This window comes from Pezoporus flaviventris, unplaced genomic scaffold (assembly GCF_033815535.1).
Source record: "Pezoporus flaviventris isolate CSIRO_AGI_PZ_B2104156 unplaced genomic scaffold, CSIRO_AGI_Pfla_v1 ptg000063l, whole genome shotgun sequence".
Classification (NCBI taxonomy): Eukaryota; Metazoa; Chordata; class Aves; order Psittaciformes; family Psittacidae; genus Pezoporus; species Pezoporus flaviventris.
Genome location: NW_026892611.1, coordinates 6,131,115 through 6,153,538, shown reverse-complemented (window position 1 = coordinate 6,153,538; position 22,424 = coordinate 6,131,115). Strand labels below are relative to the sequence as shown.

Here is a 22,424-nt window from a genome sequence, read left to right as displayed (position 1 = left end):
GATGTCCCCACACTAAGCTGGCCTCAATTAAAATGTAATCATATTGTGGTTAATCTCAAGGACTTGCTCTGTGAGTGCAGGGGTATAAGAGGGAGGGAGGCAGTGGGGGGCACGAGGAGGAAACATGACTGCAGAGCGGCAGGATTTGCAGTGGTGAAAAGCTGGAACTGTCCTGGGCTATAATATGAAATTGCTTCCTTAGCCTGACCCATAATCCTGCGTGCTTAAAGCCACAGCGAGAGCTTCTTGAAATAAATTAAACACCACTCATTTTAGCAATAGAGGAAAGTTCTGTTTATGACACTTTGACCAGTTCCTCATCAAGGCCTTGGGCCAGCAAAGGTCCTTGACAAAAGATCCACTGACAGTCCCACAGATATCGGTGACACTTGGAGGGGACTGGAGGTAGGTTCTTGCACAACCTCACTACTGGTCTGGAGCCCATATGTGTGTGCAGATGGGAAGAAGAGGGCAGCCCCTTGCAGAGGAAAATGCCAGGGTTCAAAATGCTACAGGAAATAGTAAAATGAATGGAATAGCAGTAATTCGGAGGAAGGATACCTGCATAATGACCAGTTCTGCTTCTGTCCCTATGTTGCTTAGGTTGGACATACAAGCAAGCCCTCTCCTATTGAGCCTTACACTTCCATGTCTGACCACAGGGCCATGTTAAGAGAACCATCAAGTTGTGATGATCTGGAAGAAGATGAGAAACTCAGCTCACAAGTAATTTGGTTGAAATATTACCTCTTTGATGTTTTGCCATACTGAACAGTAAAATAACACTCCAAACAGAGCTATTTTGGGATTACTTTTCTCCTTTAGCTTTTATCCTGTGGTTTTCCTGTATCTTCTTTTTATCTCCCAAATCTCATTGAAAATGTCTCAAGCTCTCATCCACTACTTGTGAAGTTTCAAGATCCCTTCAAGCTTAGATCCTGAGTATAAATAAGAGTTCTTGTTAGTAAAGCTGGAGTGCTTTGCAACAACTGTTTGGAAGGCTTTATGTTTTGGAGTTTGGGTTTTTTTGACTCTACAGTGATGCCAAACCTGGAATCCATGAGACCCAAAACCGAAGAGAATGGGGAGAGGCCAGATTCCCATGTGCTGCAAAGCAAGTGTTTGTAATGGAAGAGTCAGGGAGGATTTCCACAATAGCTCCCTATTTAGAAAAACAGCTCCTCAGTGAGTAGAGAATTGAGCAGAGTCTTCAATTTCAGCTCCTGATTTGATGTAATTTGAGCTAAATAAATAGGTAAAAGGAGAAAAAACCTAATCCCCAAAGAAACGAATCCTGCTCTCATGTAGTGTCCTTGTTAATGTTCATTGAACATTTTGAAGAAAGCAAATTTCAGACTCTAAAGATGTTTGCTTTTGAAAGAGTAGAAAATCATTCAAGTCTAAAAGGTTAGCTCTCAGAAACAGCCCTCACCAGATTTTGTGCCATATTGTTTAATTATTATGATAGATAATTACTATGGGAATATCAGTAATGCCAGGAATGTCAATATTTCATAAAGCTTTTCTAGATTACAGGAATACATTGGAAAGTGTTGTATTTCATGAGGTAACAAAAGCTGTTTGGGGAAAATGATGGCTTTTACGGCAGTGATTTATGTGTAGAGTTTTATACCCATCTTTTCAGGCTATACTGGTCTCTTCATCAGTTTACAGCTGCAATGAGTCTTTCATTTCCCAAATTTCACAAGTCCCTTTAAATCACTATTACATGTTACTGATGATCAAAGGCCAGGCCTGACCCATTAGCTTTGCCAAAGGAAACTCCATGCTCAGCAGCATTGACTCTGTACTCTGGGAGCTGTAGAGTTCACTAAATTGAGGCACATCTGTTTGCCTTGAGAAGTTCTCTGTTCTTTTTCTTCTGCCATTTAGGGCATTATCTTGCAAATGATTAATCACAAAAGACCCAGTCACTGAGTTCTTGCACAGAAAATACTCAGCACTGGTGAGAGGAGGGCCAGGGAGAAAACAGCTTAAGAAATTTCTTCATTACTGGGAAAATACGTACATATTTATGAGAGGAGCTAGCTGTGGCACTCTTTCAGGGCTCCTAACTGTGAAAGCTGTAACCTTTGGAGCACTGCAGCATCCAATCATGTTCAGCACAGGTACAATAATGTTGCTACTGACAGAAAATAAGAACCCCAAGGAATGAAGGGGAAGTGCAGTGTGATGTAAAACACACCTCAAAGAGCAGAAACACATCAGTTCCTTGTCCACATGCCCCACAACAGGGGTCTTCTGGGTAAATTCAATCTGTGACTTGTGAGAGCAATCCAAAAGCAAACCTGTAGATGTAGCACACTGCTGCTTGCATGTCAATGCAATGATTCATCATTCACATCAACACAACCTTATCATTAATATGTTTGGTTTCTGAACTGATTTAGGGAAAGAGACATACTTCAGGTGCAGGTCTGTTGGAAGTGGCTTGAATACTTCTTTCACTTGCCCACGATGCTGTTTCTACGTCTGATCCTGGTGGTTTCCAGTCTATAGGTTCTGATACATCTGTTCAAGACCCTCATGGTGTGGGTGTTAAGGTGAATACTTCTTCCTACTGAGATATATATACGCAAGTAAGTGCACGACTCTTCCTTTTCTTTTCCCTGAAAATACTCTTGCTGTGCAAATTTGGATTACATATATTTTGATGAAAAAGCACTAAGTTTAACAAAATCAGTTAATGAAGTTTTATGAAACTTGGGGGTAAGGTACATTTGCCATGTACTGTGTGCTTTTTGATGCAGATGGATGTAGCTACTTCTAAGAATTCCCCCAGTGAAGCAGAAGGCAGCAAAGCTGACTGTGTATCAGTCTTCTGCTGGCTGCTGCCTGGCACCTGGGAGTGAGAATGGCGATGTGTGTGCAGGCAACAGTTGCTGCTGTGTCAGAGAACAGCCAGACCAACATCCATCCTTCCTGCCATACCCTCAGGCAGGGGACTGCAGTGGGGGCACAGTGAGCTCTGTGAGCCTTGACACTGAAGCAGCTGTGCTTATACAAGGGCTTTGAGGCAGAGCTGCACCTTGCTTTCCATCTATGCCTGCAAATACAGCATGTGGTTGAGGCCAACACCTTCCATGTGCAATTCAGTGACTGCTAAAGTCCTCCAAAGAGAAATCAGAATGTCACACTGTGCATGTCTGTATGTTAACAGATACAGAGTGAGCCCCCTGTGTTTGATGGACTTCAAGCAGCAGGTAGAGAAGATGATGCTGGTGAGAAATTAACAATGTCAAGCATTATCCCTCCTTTTGATTAATTTGCGAAGACAAGTAATTGAATCCCCACACCCTTTCTGCACTGTAGTCATCTTCGTCTCTTGTCTTTCCCTGGGCATCTCTGAATGCATATACCCATACCTGCACTTTGGTCAATAGAGTACAGCCTGTAAGTAATTTCTAGAGAGAGATTTTACTGCGTTTTCCCTCAGTAAGCTTGAGAAAGGTAAAAATTATCTTATTATGGGTGCTTTGGTCATGAAGAGAAAATGATGCTAGATATGAATAGAAGAAATTCCTCTTATCCCTGGGAATTTTTAAGCATTAAATTAATTCCCCTATCTCTTGGAGTGTTAATGGGAAGGCTTTCAGCTCTGTGTAAGGCAGAAGTCCACATTTGCATTTAGATGGAGCTATTTTAAGGATTGTAGTATATACATAGGGGCCTGTATCCCATTTACAATAGGATCTGTAAGATAAAATTAATATCTAGTAAGTGGTTGTTTGTCCCATTTTGCTGTAATCTGAACCAGTAACTGAAGTGGTATAATCTGACATAATAAATACCAGAGTCATTCAGTGGAGAGATATCCACACACAAGGAGGAATGCACTCTTTAAGCAGTGAAGTGGGTTATGTTTTTTTCCCTTTCACGAGGCTGCCATGAAGCACTGCGTCCTGCCAGTGATACCCAGAAGACTTTTCTTGTGTCGAGCAACCTGCTGCCTCTGGGGAGAAATGGGAAACCACAGCAGGGTGGTGGTGGCTCTCAGGTGCGTACCTCAGATCCTTCCATTTACCTCTGTCCTGCAGGCAGGCATTTCTCATACACGCAGGAATTTGTGCTAAGTCATTGCTCCTGGTTTTTCATGCTGCTAATTTCCAGAAGCACCCTGAAACACTAGCTTTGGTAGGACTTAGGCAGATTGATGGGCTGAGAAAGTTGGGGCTGTTCAGTCTGGAGAAGGGAAGCTGCATGGAGACCTCAGAGCAGTCTCCCAGTATCTGAAGGGGGCCTACAAGGATGCTGGAGAAGGATTCTTCATCAGGGACTGTAGCGATAGGACCAGGGGTAATGAGTTCAAACTGAAACAGGGAAGATTTAGGTTGGATCTAAGGCAGAAGCTCTTCCCTGTGAGGGTGCTGAGGCCCTGGCACAGGGTGCTCAGAGAAGTTGTGGCTGCCCCTGCCCCATCCCTGGCAGTGTTCAGGGCCAGGTTGGACACAGGGGCTTGGAGCAACCTGCTCTAGTGGAAGATGTCCCTGCCACTAGAAGGAGGTTGGAACTGGATGAGCTTTAAAGTCCCTTCCAACCCAAACCATTCCATGATTCCATAAAATGCTGGGTGCTTCTCTGAACTGCTGCCAAAGTGAGTTGCTGTCTGCAGCAGGATGATGTATGAAGCACCAAGTTTGGGGTTTCAGCCTGCTACCACTCTAAAACTGTTATTTCTCTGGCAGCTGCCAGCCAGGATGAAGGAGATTCCCGACATACAGGGAGTGACGGCTCTGCCTCGTCCCCCTGCCAAGAGAGGACCGAGGAGCCACTGTTGCATTTGCTGTGCATTAATTCTGGTGGCAGGGCTTGTGTGAAGTGGTGATGTAAAATCAATGGGTTTTGTTTCAAATCCAATCCACTTTCACTGACAGAAATTAGTCATCAGTGTAAAGCCTCTGCGTCCAGTGACACAGGGTAGCTCTGGAATAATTCACTCCTGCAGCTGAAACAATACAAAACCACCAGTCAGTTGATGGAGCAAGTGCGCCCTGATGAGAAGAGCTGCTCAGGTGCTGCTGAAGGGGCTTTTCAGGGGAGCTTTTAAGTGGCATTTCCTAAAATTGTCCTGTTCAGCCAAAAGTAAACTTTTGCTGGCTATACTGTCTCTGGTTTTAGGCAACACTCGGCTAGGATTTCACACTGACTGTGCTGTATCTCCTTGTGCCGCTCATTGGCAAAGGTATTAATTCCTAAAGGTACTTCTAAGTCTTTTAGTAAATAGATTTTTTCACTTTATAGGGAATTCTCAAAAGCCCTTTTTATCCTCATGCCAAAAAAAGAAATGAACATATGAGCAAAAATTGATAGTCCCAAACCCTCTAAACTGAAACCACATTTCAGGTGGATTGAAACTCTTTTCTTTGCTAAGTTGAAAGGTTTCATATTGGTGTGACTCTGTGTTTCTTATGCTAAGTTCTATCATATTATGGCTATTCTATGAGAATATTCTTAAGGAACTTACTATGATTATCAGAAATCAGCGTGTTTCTGTAACGGCAAAAGCTTCTTTGACTTTTCTCTAAGAATGCACCTCAGTTCATACTGTGAAGTTGGTTCAAGAAGTTCCCCATATTCAAGCACTGCCTCATGGAAAGTCCTTGTGGGAAATATTCAGAGTGCTGTGGGGCTCTGTGCTCTGTTTCATCAGGAATTGCTCAGATGATGGGGAGAATTAAAAACTTATCTCCCAAGAACACATTATCAGCGTTCCCAGGAGCTGCACCTAGCAGAGGCCTCTTTACCAGCTCCTTTTGTTACTTCTCACACTGACAGCTATGAGAGAGCTTCTATTTTAGGGAGAGAGCGAACTCTCCCATTTCCCTGTCCTTCCAGCTGTCCTGTGTTTGCCTCCTGCCTGCTAAGACCCAGCTGAAGCAGCAGTGGTGCCAGATTGAGTGTCTGCAACCCCAGAGACGAGCCCTGAGATTGAAGCCTAGATCAAAAGCCTGTATTTTTTCCAAGTGAACCCCTATCTGTTAAGAATTGGACTAGTGAGCAGTAATCCTCTAGCCTGACATAAAAGATCAAATGAATGGATGGGAAAAGGTAGATAACAGGGAAAAAGCTTGTTTTGGACTAGTTTCCCTAACAAGAGTGGAAGAACAGTGGGACGTGTCAAATTGACTTTTGCAGAGCAGGTTAATGCCAGCTACTTGTTTATCCTTGGAGATTCCTCAAATCCAGCAGATTTCAGCATTGCTTAATGAAAGCTTAGGGAAGGGTGGGAAATGGAGCATGTACACTTCAGAGAAGGGGAAGATGCAGATGAAAACAAATGAAAAGCCTCTCTCCTTCATGTTTCAAGTGCCAAATTATGCTTGACATTTCAATTTCCCCAAGGCGTGCTTCTGTAAAATCGTCTTGAACTCTCTCCTCAAAGTGTTAAAGCTTCCATCAGCTCCTCCAGTGGCATCAGACAGGTCTGATTCAGTTGTGTCTCGGGTGTGAAATGTAATCATTGTTACAGCACTGCACAACTGGCATTCAGAAGCAGCACCCAACGTCTCCAGTGTTTTCATGGATGGGCTCCACAATCTGCTTTACAACAGGGCACGATGCAGATGCCATTCGCAGCTGCTCAGGTGGGAGATGATTGGGTCTGGCGACGTGCGTGTGGCTCATTTTGTACCGTTTCTGGGAATTCGGGATGTTTACCACTTGTGTGTGGCTTGTTTCACATGAGGAACTCCATGTTATGTCTCTATAGCCAGGAGGTCTCAAGTACTTTGGAGATCTGTAGGAGAAATTTGTAACCACTAAAATTCTCATTAGTTCTCAGTGTTCCAGCATTTTTAGGAAGTTTGAAAGCCTGAATGTTTGAAGTGTTTTGACCATGTCCCCAGTGAAAAAGAACAAGAGTAGAGAAATGGCAGAAACGCTGTGGTTTTCCCAGTCTGTTCTATTGATGTGTTTTGTTTTTCTTTAGCTTGTTTTCTTCTAAAGGTCAGTGAAATTTTCAGTTGCATAAATTTCATTGACTTTCCTCATTGCAGACAGGCTTTTGAGGGAGATGCTGAGCTTACGTGCGCTGCCTGTGCCAAACAGAAGAAAGCCTCCTCCCGTGTGAGTGGGAAGAATGGTGACCCAGCTTTTGAGAGACCTCGCTTGAATTGAATTCTTTGAGAAATATACCCTTGGGCTGTGGTTGCTGAGCACTTGAGAAGGCCTGTGATTGATGACATGGTCATTACGAACATGATTAAGAGCAGCCAGGATTTGCATTTACCACCTTGGCCTTTTCCAGTGTCTGCTAAACTGTGGTCTCGAGACCACCACTGATGCACACAACGTGACTGTGTGTGTGTGGAGGGGGGAATGGGGGAGCTGTGATTAATTTGGCTGGCAACATGATGCTGGCTCTCTTCTTTGATTGCAGCTGATGAATAGTATTTTAAAAGCTAAGAATACATTAAACACTTTGCTGTAGCTCCTATACAGTCTGAGGGCCAGAACCGCAGCTGTGCTCGGTTTACAATGGGTGCAGCTGAAGAAAGAAGAGGAAGGAAGAGACTGCTTTTAGCTTAACTTGAGCTATAGATTCTGCTTATCTTGAGAAGTGACTGGGGGCACAGGCTCTGATGGTGGGAGTAGGGTTAGGGGTTGCTGTGGGGGTTTGGGCAGGAACAGGACTAGCATCCACCAGTTTTGGCTGCTCCATAGAGTTAAAATATCAAGTTGTTGCATGAGCGAGGGATTTATGTTCCCTGCCTTCCCTCCATTGCTATTGCCCCTGTGCCTAGGTCTTTTCTGTCCTTGCAGAGTGGACGCTCCTGCCATGCCTGTGAACATTCACTCCCCATGTCATGGCAGGATGTCACTGTGGTCCTCAGGAGGTGCCAGCCCCCCACATTTGTTTGTGTGCTCCCTGCTCGTGACATAGCAGGCACCCCTCTGAGTTGATCACCGTGCTGATTTCCCTCTTCAGGGATCCTCTGGGATCTCATCATTACCCTGATCTCTCTTTGTATAACACAGCAGCTCTTATCTAACACCTGTTTTTCAGTTCTTCATTTTGCTGGTTGTTAATAACAATTAAAACTTTCATTGCAGAATCCCTCACCCAGTGTTTGTGCCAGGACTTCCACTGCAATAGCCCTGCTTTGATGGCAGCCATTGAAGGAGATAAAAATGAGAGCTTTGGAGCAGTATCTTCATGGAGCATGATGACTCTTGACAGCAGGAGACACATTCACCACCTGAAGGCTACGGAGCGCCTGTGCCTGAACAGCAGACAAGGTACCAAATAACCCTGTTTTCCCTCCTAATCAGGGTAAGCAGAACTGCCAGGGCCTCACAGGAAGGGTGAGCAAGGATGAGAAGGGATCATAGGCAAGAGAGACTCCACCATCATGGCAGTTCTTCACTGATGCCAGTGTCCCCTGGTTGCCAGCCAAGTCCCAGACTGTGCCCTGTGCTTTTATTATGTGCCTCCATAATAAAATTATTCTATTATATGCTTCCATAATAAAATCAGAGGAAGATTTGGGTGTGTTTCCCACAATGCGGGAGGTGGGGAATTCGCCTCTTGCAGGAAACCATGGGATATTGCTTCTACAGCTTCCCACCTATCTGCTCTCCATTACTTGTTAGCTTCCATACCCTTTGCTCTCTCCAGCCATCCCTCCTGCCCCCCAAAGGTTACTCTCGACAGGTTGGCTTGGCACAGGGCAGCCATGACAAATCTTTAAACTCTAATGATGAATGAGACTCCATTGCCCAGTCCTTCTGGAAAGAGATTTTAATGTGGATTAAAATAAAAGAGGTTTGATAGATGCTGGAAATGTCTCCCTTTGGCTGTTAAGAAAAAAAATCTGAATGCCTGTAATATTTCTGCTGAGAATTACAATAATTGGTATTTAAATAGTATTCTGAGCAGAGCTGCAATTGCCTCAGAAAGCCAACCCCAAGAGCAAGATCTCTTGTCTTTAAGAGCTCAGCCAGGCTTGGGAACTTAAAAAGAAACTCGAATTATTGGGAATTTAAAACATGCCCTTGCTTTGGCTTGAATGCAACATCAAAGCAGGAGCCTGTGTGTTCCTGAAAAAATGCTTCTTTCCCTCCCAGCTGCTAAATGCTGTTTCTCTGCTGATTGTATTAGCACCACTATCCCCGCATCATCTCCATCCACAAACACCTTTTCAGTGTGCTCACAGGAAGGAGTCAATTTTGCCCTCTCAGAGGGAGAATTACCTACAACCCAAATAACTAGTGCCGGGAGCTAGAGAAAGCTGGTGGTGTGATAGTCAGCACTGCTTCCCTTTGGAAACACTAGGCGCATCGATGCTCTGTATTGAGAGGGCTTCTTGAATCAAAGGATATGTTAAATCCATCACCTAACTTGTGATCACACTGGATTCCATTGCTATGGTGCTCTTGTGTTCAAGAGCCAATGGCCAGATTCTGTCTCACTTCCCCAGGACCCAGTGGTTTCAGATGGACGCTTCTCCACTACCTCCTGCTCTCCTCTGGACTTCAGTGCTCAGGAAAGCCACTGCACTCCTGTGATCTCTACCCAAGAGAGGCTGAATCACTGGTAAGTTGCATAAAACTCATTTTATAATGGCAGGGTTTCTCTGAGGCAAGCTCTGCTACCTTTGTATGTGTAAGATACTGCTGCTCTTTCCTGCTCCTTGCCAAATCCAACATCTTTTATTTGCTTGCCATCCCACATAGTACCTGAGTCTTTGCAAATCAGACCTCTTAGAGTACTGCTATTTCCACAGTTGGCCTTTTGTCTATAATCATTCAGCTTTCCTAGCATGCATTTGTGACCCCAACAGATGGCTCCACTAATGGACACGCACTGGTGCCAAATGCTATCAAAAAGCTCTGTTTCAGGTAAGCTGGGAGCTCTAATGGTGTTATTTTTAAGTTTCAGACAAGCCCAGTTCACTGGCCTCACACAAAATGTTTTTAATTTCTTTCACTTTCTACCAAAGCCTACGTTACTTGTACAGCATTTGAGAATTAACAGGTCTAGGTAGGTCTGTGAGTGTCACACAACACGTGACAGCGTGACATAGCCAAACTAGTGAGGATGAACCAGTACCGCACAGCTGAGAGCTTTCACACTCTGCCCAAATGCTGGACCAGCACTGCTGTATGACTTCTGGTAGCAGAGCTAAACCGTGTGTGTGTGCAGCACTGGATGTGGTATATAGACATAGCTGACATTTCTAATGTCAGCAATAACTACTGTGAAATGTCTCCTTTTACTCTGAAATTGTTAGTTTCATGTGCCAGCAGCAGCTCTAGTCCCCAGCTGAGATCAGAAGTCCATTAAGTGCTTGAAATTGTGGGGAATGCATAGTATGAGGATGTGCACTCCTGACCAGCTCTTTATTGCTGATTGCCTGGCTAATCCAGTCAACCTTGTCCCACTCAGGTATCCATCCACCCATAGGTACCCACCTATACAGACAGACATCTCTCCAGCAAGGTGCTGCTCAGGGTGGTAGATGCTCGGGCTACTCCAATCTTCGGATTGTATTTGCATCCTCTTATTTTCAAGAGCTTTTTAAAGTGAGAGGCAAAGTGCTTAACCTCATAGAGCTGCTACTAGCTGAATTTATAGATTAAACCTAGGCACTGCAAGTTAAAATCATTACTAGTACAAATGGGAAATAATTCTACTAAAGGCAGTGAAAATTACCAAGTCAGGGAAGCAGTTAGTTGTCTAACATTTCCTCTCTAAGGAAATAAAGAAATAAACCATTGTTCTCCTGTGGCATCTGTTGCTTTTTTCCCCCAGTGTAATTCTAGTGATTCCTGCAGCATTATTTCTGGGAGTGAAAAAGTGGAAATGCTCTGTTCATCTTGAAGTGGCTTGTATAAACTCAGACTTGAGTCAAGTGAACACACACAGGGGAAAATGTGAATTGGGCCAGATAAATCCTCCTGAAGAGGAAATGTCAATGAAGAGGTTTGTGAAAGTAGGAGCACAAGGAGATACTGCAGTTTCTATCTGAGTAGTAAATCAACCGCAGCCAGTGATTGCCAGTGGCGAGATAAGTTAGTTACTGCTTATTGAAGGTTAAAGAGAAACCCTTCCTAGAAGTGTTCAGCATCTCAAGTGGAGGTGGGATTGTGATGAGAGAATGGCAACCAGTCTGTACTTAAAATTATGAATAGATCTCTCCTCTGATCTTAAAGAGTATTTCACTGTGCACAGTCAGGGGTTTGGTTGATCCACACCTGATTGAGATCCCTCATTCACACTTAGGGATAATGTATTTGCATGTTAATGAGATTCCCAGTTCTGGTTCTTAACAACTAAAAATACCATCTTTTTACATTTTTGGTAGTCCTCAGGGAGCTGAGTCTTTGAAGCTGCAGTAACATCCCATGCTCTGGTGGTTGTGGGCTTTTATTAACTCAGATGTCTCCCATCTTCTGTGTAGACTACCCTTGACACCAGGATATGAAGCAAACAAAGGCAGAAGCCCCACTGTCACCAGCCATGCTGGTTTTTCCTGAGTGCATTGCCCAGCCCCAGAGCCATAAGCCGTGACCATAAGAAGCTTCAGATGCTGGCAGAGCAGCAGGTATCATTACAACTGAATAGAGCCATATACAAAGGTGGAAAGATCCTCTTAGCACTCATTAATTGTAATTTTCAGGATTAATGCAAAAGATTTGGCAGCTTGACAGAAGAGAGTTTTACCACTGATAATTCACTGCGGCTGGCTGGAGCTGAGGGAAGGGTCAGTGCCTTCCCCCATCCCTCCAGCCACAGGTAAAGAGAAGGACAGAAGTAACTAGGCAGGGAACAGGGATGTAAAGCACCTGATAGGTCAGAAGATGTATTTTACGCAAGGTAGTGTAAATACTCATGTGATTTATTACAGTAGCAGACTTCCATTGATGACCATATTGAATTGAGGATTATTTAGAAGCTGAGGGGATCAATACATCAGGTGGGAGCCAAAGCTTCTGAAAGCAACTGCAGTAGAAGTGTATTTTGCAGTGCCTCACTTCTTTGTGAAGTCCTTTAGCTGCCCCTTAAGCCTCAGAGTGAACTTCACCATATAAATATATACGTATGTAGAGTTTAGTGATGTAGCAGTGGACATCCTTCCAAAGGCCTGGGCCAAGGCTGTGCAGTGAGCTTGACTTCAGACAGGCTGTTGGGCAGTTTAATTTCTGTTAGGGAATCCTTCACTTCCCTGGGCAGATTATTCCCATGGCTGATTGTTCACAGTGTGAAATATTTTCCTCTTGAGTCCAGCGAGAATCTCCCCAGGGATAATGTGCCCAGCATTGCTCGTCTTTTCCATGGGACTCCTTGCAAAAAGGGAGTCTCCATCTTCTTTGCAGCCACCCTTAAAATACCAGAACATGGTGACAAGGTCTCCCCCAAGCCTTCTTTTCCCAAGGGTGAACAGACACAGCTCTCTCAGCCTTTCCTCATGTGGCTTCTCAGTCCTTGGATCATCTTTGTGGCCCTTCTCTGGACCCTCTCCAGCCTGTCCACATATTTTTTGCATGGCAGGGACCAAACCTGGACACAATTCCAGGGGTGGATAAACCAGGTTGTTCTGCAGTACATCAAGAACTTCTCACCACTGTCTAACCACTGTTGATCTTGTGTGTTTCTAAGTATTGGTTTTTACTCCCTATCACTTTCTATTACATTTCTTCCTTCAGAATAAATATAACTCAAATATCCCTAATCTTTTTAGCATGGAATTTTAAGATTTTAATGGGCTTGTTTTAATTTGCACATTTTCTTGTTAATAATGAAATCAGTTTAACGAGAGTTAAACCAAAAAGCCTGTAATGGTAATTCAAAACATAAAACTCTAGTGCCTTTCTGTAAGAATTCCCTGTTAATATTCTTAAGGCTTTTTAATGGACACTTTAAGTAGGCATTGGTATTAGCAGAAACATCACACAAATTAAAATTAGGCTCTTGGTGACTATTTTAAAATGAATATTCACAGACTTTTCGGCATGAAATTAAATCTAGTTACATTTGATGATGCTGCTGTGTTTTAAGGAAGTATACTGAAGAAAAGATAGTGTTGCCTGTGAACTTATTGCTGATAGTTAATTTAATTTATTGCAACCCATTGAATGTAACAATCAGATTTTATATAGCATAGCCCAGGAGCCTGTGTCAGGCTTTAAATCTATGGAGATGGAGCCTGAGCCAGTAGTTAAATGATGGAATTAGGAATGAGGACTTCCAGCTCTGGCTGGGATTCTTGTTTCACTTGGATAGATTATAAACCTGCCATGCTTGCTCTGCTTGTTGCAATGCTCAGAAATGGGAAGTCTGCCTTTCAGGGTGAGTGGGAAATTGTGTTCTTCCTTCACAAATCCTTGCTAGTCTTTGCTGAATTCTTTCCCTGTTCTCCTTTTCTTCTTCTGAATACACAGAGCTAAACTCAGCATTATAAAATCCAGATTACCGTCCCCAAGTAGCATGGCAACAAAGCATGCACTTACATACAAATCCACTGAAGGTCCACAGGATTGAAGCATATGGTATAAATTAAGCAAAAGGTAAATCCTGAAGCGATAGCTTTAGGAACACACTTTTGGGCTGAGCTGATGAAGTGATAAGGAAACATCCCTACCTACCCTAAAATGCGTCTGACCCGCTTTGTGTTGCTATCATTGTGGGACAGTCAGATTCAAAATCTGCCCTAGTTTTTCTGGTTTATTCTAACAATAACACCTTGTGCGTGCCTCCAGGTTCCTGGAATCAGATGGCGCTTTCCATGATGTATCTTGGAGCTCTTAAAACAAAAAGCAGAGTGTCATCTTCCTGCTGATGAACACCACAAGGACCTGTCATTCCCCTGATGTAGTACAGCGTGAGAATGGTCTCCCTTCAAAATCCATCACTGGGGCAATGGCATTTTGAGTTATATGGTGCCAGGATGGCAAGTATTCGAGCCGTTCACAAATGGAGACAAGACAGGGTCAAAGCACACACTTAGTTTTCACGTGGGCAGCTGGACTGTCTGAAGTGATAAAAATTGGGTTAAAGTCATTGTCATTTAGAGGGCGGTGATGAAGTGATGCTGGATTCAAGCACTTCAGTGGTCTGGGTTCCTAATTCCCATTCACGGAAGTCACCATCAGATGCTGGTGGTTGAGGACAGCACAGGATGTGTGTGCAGCCCCACGGTGCTGTAACACAAGTCTGCTGGAGGATCAAACCCAAGATGAAGGCAGTTGAGTCCCTGTGCAGATCCCATTGTCTGTTTTACCTACTGTTACACTTAGGAGCCTGCTGCTTGCACCTCTCCCTTGCCTGTGCATGAGGAATGTGCTGCCTGTGCTGCGCATTCCCAATATTATTCAAAAACAAATGGTGAATACACTTGCTCTGTAAGGCCTTAGCTTCAGAAATGCTATATCCCCTGGCTCCCCCCCACTGCTGTGAGCAGGCTCACTGGTGCCAATAACACTGCCTGTAACAGCAGCAGTATTCAGTGCTTAAATATTTGCAGGCTCACTGTCTGAATTGGCATTCTTTGCCAAAACGATCTGGGCTCCATGAAAAACTCGTGGAATAAACATGCAAATGCAGGGCCAGCTTTTCAGCTAGGACGAGTTAGTGTGGTTCTGTGGCAGCTAAATTGAGGATCTGCTCCTCCTTGGTGTCTGCATTAGATATGCAAGGAAAAGGAACAATGCCAGCAACTGTGTACACAGTGCCATGATGAATTGGCGCGTCTTCTGATTTATTGTTTTGATTTTGCTGTTTGCTGCTGCTGGGAAATTATGCAAATTCTTCTTGTACAGGAAAAGAATACTGATAATTAAGAAATGTGCAGCTTGGATTTAAGATAATCTCATAAATCCACACTAGTGTCCTCACAGAGCAGCGCATTAATAGCTCTGATAACTGCTGTCTGACAACCAGGACTTCTCAGCCCTCCAAGAGGTCACTTGGCACATTTCTCACTGAACACTGTAGGTGGGAATGAGGTGCTTGCATGAGAACAAGCGAGCAGAAAGAGGGCAAGACTGCAAGGCAGAAGGACCTGGCCACCTTTGAGGCCAAGTTCTGCAGGTGTAGTTAAACAGCTTTGTCCGTTTAGGGGAAGAGAAAGAGAAGGTTAAGCACCTTTGGTAATGTGCCGGCTCAGAGCAGAGATGTCACTTTGTTGTCTTAGGGGGGAACAGGCACTGACTGGCAGGAATGGCAAACAAACCTTCTCTGCAGGTAACCTCCTTAAAGGTCAGAAAAGATCACAGCCTTTAGAGGTTAGGCCATTTCTAGCTATGGCTCAGGCCTACTGCGATCAATCACAATCATTTCTGGAAGGTTTTGGCTGTGCAGTGAAGGTGTCTGTGCCCTGGGGGTGCGAGACAGAGAACTTGTCAGTATTTTAGGCCATCTTCCACTCTTGTGCAAGTGATGCACAGATCTGCTTCAGAGGGGCAAGTGCTAGGAGAAAAACGCTTCCCTGTCCAGAGGGCTCCTTAGCTGGAGTTCTTGCTGCAGTATCCCATGTGTGTGCCAAGTTCCTCAGCCTTTCCCACACTGGGTGTTGAAATTGAGTTTGTGGTCCACAGGGAACCATGGGCAGTACGGACCCCAACTTTAAAACGAGTTGATTGAGTCTTGAAGCTGTTACTGTGATTTCCAGGTATTGCAATTTCTGTCCAAGGGATGGAAAAACATCATAAATCGTTTGTTATGTGGAGTAAAAGAAAGGAGTTTTACTGATCAGGCTTCAGGACCAGCGTTCTGTGGACTTATGATTGAGGTCAAATGGCCAGTGAAATTCCTCCTCCATGCACTGTGCTGCCAGAAGAGCCCAGCCGTGCTGGTCTGCAGGGCTTTTGAAAACCCAGCTCTTAATGCCAGTTGAAAATCTAGCCCTAGTTATGGAAATGGAGTAGGTCAAAGCTTAGGCCTAGATATAATGAGCACAAGGGTAAGAAGGTAGGTTATTTTCAACTACAGCAGACAGCCTTATCTGCATAGCCTCTGTACAATTGAAATCTGCAAAAATCTCAACCAGGAGTCACATTAGCAGAATGAATATTAACCTGGGAGCCTCCACAAAAAAAAACTTTACCTTGACTTTCTGCTATATATATATATATATAAATATATATATTTGCCTTGATACAGCACTGTCACTGAGCAATTTAATTCTCTTCTGGGCACAATTGTCAACCTGGTTTCCAGAAGGGACACAAGCCGCAGGATTTATTTTATTCCATTTAAGTAACTATGACCAGTTGTCATAAATTGAGGAGCTGAAATTGCCCGTTCCCTAAGGCTCTCTAACAAATGAGATCAGAAGTCCAATGAATACATGTCTTGCAAAGCTTTTCAGTTCAATTACGTATACCCATGTGCAACTGGTAACACCACACTCAGTTCAAATAGTATCTTTGCAGGTGTGAAAGACTGCAAATTGAAGTCTACTTCACATCAGTATCCAACATGTTACTGGAAAGATTAAAAGGAATATTTTCAAGGGACAAAGGATGAACAATTAATGAGCCCTGGAGTGACTCTGAAACAGGTAGCAAAGAAAAACAACTGTAAAAGGAGAAACCATCAGAAGTGAGCAGTTTGGTGCCAAGTTTCAGAGGAGATTAGTGGAGAGTTTCAGTAGATCCATTAGTGTTTGCAAAGTACTTGTGGAGTGGATCAATGAGCATCATAGAAACTCCCAGGAGGAAGTGAATTAAAAGCTTTTGCTTTTGCTTTTTTTACAGTGGGAAGCAAATAAAGCAGAGCTCACACACTGGCTGATGAGACTAAGGCAAGGCATTGTATGGACATCTGCTCAAGTGAGTGCTGTCAGTCCCTGCCAGAGGTAGGGCAAGGTCAGTTGGAAAAATACGTGGCCATGATAAAACATTGTGATGACAGCCAGCAGAGGACAAATCCGTGTTTTCTAAGTGACTTTAAGTCCGTCTAGTTTGAGCTTTGGGTTTTTGATTTTAGATTCTGAGCATTTGGTAGGGAGTGGCTATTTGTACATGGGCAATAAGCTCTGGAACTTGGTTTTAGTGGGAACAATAAGAAGGTACTAAAATCCTGAGAGCCACCTTAAAAAGGCAGCGCCAGATCTCCAAATGATTACGCCAGCACAGCACCACTGAAGCGTCCCAAGTGCTATTGATTTACACCAGTTGAACATCTGGCCCATATGCTTTGTATTATTAAATACTTCTGCGATTATTATGTGAACAATTAAGATTCATGGAAATGAAAAAGCAGGCTATGAATTGTGCCTTCACTGCAGTGCAGAAGGAGGAGTTGCTCAGGGAATGTGCTGCCTTTTACTGTAGCTCTGCAGTTCGTCTCTATTTTTCTAGAAGCCAGAAAGTGAATGGGACCTCAGGAGATTTTCCAGGCCATCTTTCTGCAGGGAAGGGTCAGCTTCAGCCCTGTCATATTTCATAGAATCCCGGCCTGGTTTCAGTTGGAAAGGACCTTAAAATTCATCCAGTTCCAAGCTCATGCCACAGGCAGGGACACCTTTCATTAGACCAGATTGCTCCAAGCCCCGTCCAACATGGCCTTGTACAGATATTTGCTCAATATATTCTTAAAACTCCAACACGTGGGAGCCCACAGCATATCCCAGCACTGAAGTACTGGTGCTGGGGTACTGCAAGAATCTCTTCCTCCATCCAATCTACCTCTCTCCCTGGCTGTTCCTGAGCTCTCCAACCTCTTGTCCTATCCACCACTGCCATAGAGAACAGCACAGTCCATTCCCTTGGCTAGCAGCCCTTCTTTGTATGCAAAGTTTGTTATTTTGTTTGTCTCTTCTGTGAGATGTTATGTTGTAATGTTCAGTCTGGTCAATCGTGTTGGAATTCAGTGCTGAGAAAGTCCAGACAAGCCCAAGTAAATGTTAACATTGCAAATTCTTTATTATTGTTTTTTCCTTAGGCCTGATTCCCTTTCATGGTTCCCTGCTGAAGTACAGAAGTACATCCAGCTATAAGAGAAGAAGATCCATCTTTCAGCATCAGGAGATTAAAGGACTAGAGTGAGATAACATTTTGCAAGCCTGAAACGATTTGAAAATCCCTTTCCTGCTATTTCTGGAAAAAAGTCAATGGCAGGGCAAGATTATCTTCATTAATAGTGTGAGAATGAGTGTTGGCTGCAAGTTTTGTTTAACCTGAAAAGCAGCATTCAGCAGCTGCGTTTCCACAGCTAAAATAATATCCAGAGAATCAAAAAATCTTTGCCACACAGAAAATCATCCTCTGGTTGTGTGTAATGGAGCTCAGCAGCGTAATGTGCAGGAGAGAAGGGTAACCTTTGAACATCTCCTCAATTCCCTGAGACTGGCGCGTTGCTGATTAACAGATGCTTGGTGACTTGAAGTTCCCAAAGTTAAAGCTTTGCCTGCATTGCACAAGTCACTGGTTTTATTGAGGGCTTGGGAGAGATATTTTTTGGCTTTTATCCCACTTTTCAGTCGTGGAATGATGTGACTGCTCTGAAGTGAATGTAACTGTTCGTCAGAGACAAAGTGGAAGCAGCGTTGTGGGAACTGCTCTGCAGGGCCTGACCCGCAGCATCCTGCCACTGATGGGGGCCATGGGCACCTTCTTCAGGAGGTGTTTTGGAGGCTCACCTCAGCAGCAGGGAGCATGAGCTGACATGCCCTTTGAAAACACCTCACTCCCTGTAGATATTCTGCATGTCTGGAGAGGAGGGCTGTTAGCTGGGGTTTTGCTTTTACTTTTTGCATCCAGGCTTCAGTTTCTGCACAGAGCTATGGAGGAGCTACTACAAACCCTGCCTCCTCTGCAGCCTCATGTCAAGTGAGGCAAGAAGGGCATTGCCTTTGAAATAAGAGATCTCTCTGTGTTTGAAAAGCAGCCTGGCCAAGCAGCTCCAGTGTAGCACCATGGTGCTAAGCTGACTGTAGCCTAAGCTGACTGCAGCCAAGTCTGCGTTGCCCACCCACCAGTTCCCTGACCAGTATAAACCCTTGTCAGGCCATGGACTCAGTGCAAACATCAGTTGCTTTGTCCTCATTAAAATTTCAAGTAGTATTGGCTCAAGTGGAAAACATACTTTTCTATGCTAAAGACAAGGCTACAGGTAGCTCAACCAAAGTAATGTGGTTCAGTGGTAACATTAGAAAAAGGACCCAGAAACTGCTGGGGTCACCCTTCCCAAAGATTGAGAGCTTCATGTGAGGCCATACAAGGTTTCTTTTTCCCATTGACTTTTGTGTTTTGGGATTAGGCAGGTCCTTCTGGAGGGCTGTCATTTATACATCTTGAAGTCAGGCAGCTGTTATCTGTTCTCCTCCTGAAGACATCCAACACTTGGTCAATCACTGCAGCTCTGCCACAGGAGCTGCACGGAGGGCCGGGGCTGTGTGCAGGAAGAAGGTCTAATTAACAAAATCCACACTCCAAGAGTTTGCTGTTTTCAGGGCACTGCTCCACCTGCCAAGCTGTGCTGGTGTTAGCAGTGCACAGCAAGAGGAGTTTTAGAACAAGCACTGGCAAAAACCCAGCCCCTGTCCCTGAACAAAACGCTGCCAGCTCCCGAAAGACTAGTGTGACAGGCAGAGCCCTGTAGCTGTCAGTTCTTCCCACCCTTTGAGGGTCTGCTTCTTACTTTTGAATACTTTAGCTCTTAGGTGGTTCTTCTAGCAAAGTGTTGCCTTTGTAAGGAAGAAATAAGGGTCTTACCACGGCTGCCTTTAATTCGTTATATAAATAGGATAACTTTGACTTCTGTTGCTGTTCTAATGATAATAATCTGCTTTTGATTTACATTTTGTAGAGTATAAGAGGTACATCTTCGAAGAGAGTTGTGTTGTCAGTCTACCCCAGCAAGGTGAACAGATGGAGGATGTTGCCTTTACAAAGCCCTGTGATGAGGCAACAGAGAGGTGAAAGTGTTCAAAAATAACCAGAAGCAGAGGTAGGGCAGACACACAGCCTTCCCTTTCCCTTTCCTTTTCTGTTACCTCTCTCCCTTTTCCCCTTTCCCTTCCCTTCCTTTTTTCATCACTCACACTCGAATCAGTGACATTTCATATACGAAGGGCAAATAAACACAGGAGAATTATTTGGAGATGGAAGTTCAGAGAGGTGTGGAGAAGGAAGGATTTGGTGAGTGAAGGTTTTGTGATGAGACTCACTGGCTGGGATTGCTCGGCAGAATTATACTTCATTACTGATGCTTCACAGCCTTGATTTCCATATTTATTTGTGACTCTTCTTTTTTAAACCATGGGCTTTTTGACAGAAGAGTCATGCTGTGTAAAGCGCTATTGATTAGAGTTTCTAATTTCATGCCAGTACAGCATGACCATTGGGGAATGAAATGTGTTTTACTTTCTCCACCACGGCTGTGCCAGCAGTGCCTGGGGCACAGCCATCGCGCAGCCTGTCAGCAGGAGGCATTTGCAGCTAAAGATCTTTGCTGTTGGAGCCAAAAGGCGAGTTTGCCCAAGGTCTAAACCTCAGCTCAGTCTGTTGGTCCTGGAATTAGAACAGATCAGTGGCAAAGTGTATTTTGAGGCCAGAGGTTTCCAGAAGGATGGCTGACTTGGGCACTTTCCATTTTTCACTTAGGCCTGCAAAAGGCTATTTGTTTCCCCTGCCTTCCAGAGGAATGGTTGCCATTTGCTGTTAATACCTGCTGTCTTTCCACTGTGTCTGTTTTGGTGCTCAAAAAAGTGAAGGAAGTCACTAAAGAGGTAGGAAAATCCCAGATGGCATCTTCTGTGACCATCTAATGTACACATAACCCCCGTTACGTACAAGCTGCAAGAATGAACTGATTGCAAACCTGAGGAAAACATGTCCTAGCCTTATTATAAATAGTTTTTTCCTCTCACATGCTGGATTTGGGCTCTTCTGGAGTTTCCCAAGGAGAGGGCTCATGGTGAGACAGGGTTTTTGGTGCATTAATAACACTTCACCCCATTGGGGCTGCCTGGGGGCACCTTCCCCTTCCCTTTTCCTTCAGGTATCTCCCAAACCCATCAGGTTCTTTGGTCTGTCCCAGAACAATCTCTAAGCAGATTTCTTTAAGCTCTTTCCAAAAAATCACCCCCTTTTTTCCCCCTGTGTAACAAAGGCTTGTGCTATCCTGAGGTAAAGACATCAGGAAGAGAAAGTCAGCCTAAGTCTGCAGCTGAGCTTGCCTCTAATGAGTTTTCCTCATGATATAACTAACGCGGCTTGTCTTACACTCAGGTTTTACCTCTTAACAGTAGATACACACTCACTGTCCTGAACTAATGAAGCTTTCCAGCAGTGAAGACAGGCTCTAGCAGAGCAGCTATAGACATGTGAACCCCTTACAAATAGCCAGATGAGAGACAAGTGAATGCTTGAAATCTGACAAAGGGGAACCAGCCGAGAAAGTTCTCTGACTTCTGCTTTATTCCAGGAGCTCCTGACACCCGCTGGCAGGTGATGAATTAGTGCTGCGCAGCTGGAGCTACTCAAGGGCTGCAGATGCAAATCCCAGAGCTGCTCCCACATGTACTTGAGCACTGGAGGTAGCATGGCCAGTCTGGGGCTTCCCCTGCAAAAAGACATTAATGAACTAGGGTGAAGCTGAGAAAAACTGGGCTTTTTTTGAGGAGGCAAAGGGTTAGGGTATCTTGTTGCTGTCTATGACGCTTCACAGGAGGGTGTGCAGAAGGCAGAGCTAGACTGTCTTTGGAGATGCACAATGACAGGACAAGAGGCAACAGGCACAAATTGCAGCATAGGAAATTCTGATTAGATATGATGTAAAAAGAGTCTACCCTGAGGATGGTCAGATGCCAGGTGAGGGGCCCAGAGAGGCTGTTGGATCTCCAGTCTTGGAGATGTTCAAAATTCAGCTGGGCAAGGCAGCCCAGTAAGTTGGCCCTGCTTAGTCTGGAGCTCATAGTTTAAGTGTGGTTGGTGTGAGCAGTGTGTGACACTGGGCTTCACACTGCTGATTTCAGTCTGTAGTGATGCATTAGGCTCAAGCTTTCCAAGCAGGAACCCAGTCCAGCCCTAGCTAAATCTGCCAGGTCAGTCCGCTTACTTCTCAGTAACATTGGTCTCCTTCAGCACTGCAGGATGCATCATGCTGGCACTGGCAGTTACAAGTGCAGCCCTTCAAACAGGAATCAGGAGTGGGACATGAGGTATGGTGCTCTACAAAAAACTGTTCCCAAAGGCAGCAGGAAAGAAGAAACCACTGCCAACCTCTGAGAAGCACCTGCTTCCAATGGCAGCTCCACCCTGGGGTACAGGTTGGTGATGTCTCTTGATTTCACTGTGGGTTGTGGTGAGATAGAACTTAAACAGGGGAAGTTTAGATTGGATATAAGGAAGAAGTTCTTTACTGTAAGGGTGGTGAGGCACTAGAATGGGTTGTCCAAGGAAGTTGTGAATATTCCATCCCTAGCGGTGTTCAAGGCCAGGTTGGACAGAGCCTT

At 44.4% G+C, this 22,424-nt stretch overlaps 2 long non-coding RNA genes across 2 annotated transcripts; both read left to right on the top strand.

The window, feature by feature from the left end:
• The first annotated feature begins 3,441 nt into the window (after positions 1-3,441).
• LOC133277988 (uncharacterized) lies at positions 3,442-9,532 on the top strand. Its single transcript, XR_009746418.1, has 4 exons — positions 3,442-4,018; positions 7,017-7,086; positions 8,074-8,259; positions 9,441-9,532. It is a non-coding gene; the product is annotated as an uncharacterized LOC133277988 (long non-coding RNA).
• A 5,978-nt stretch (positions 9,533-15,510) lies between these two features.
• LOC133277752 (uncharacterized) lies at positions 15,511-18,080 on the top strand. Its single transcript, XR_009746320.1, has 3 exons — positions 15,511-16,794; positions 17,326-17,384; positions 17,909-18,080. It is a non-coding gene; the product is annotated as an uncharacterized LOC133277752 (long non-coding RNA).
• The last annotated feature ends 4,344 nt before the right edge of the window (positions 18,081-22,424 follow it).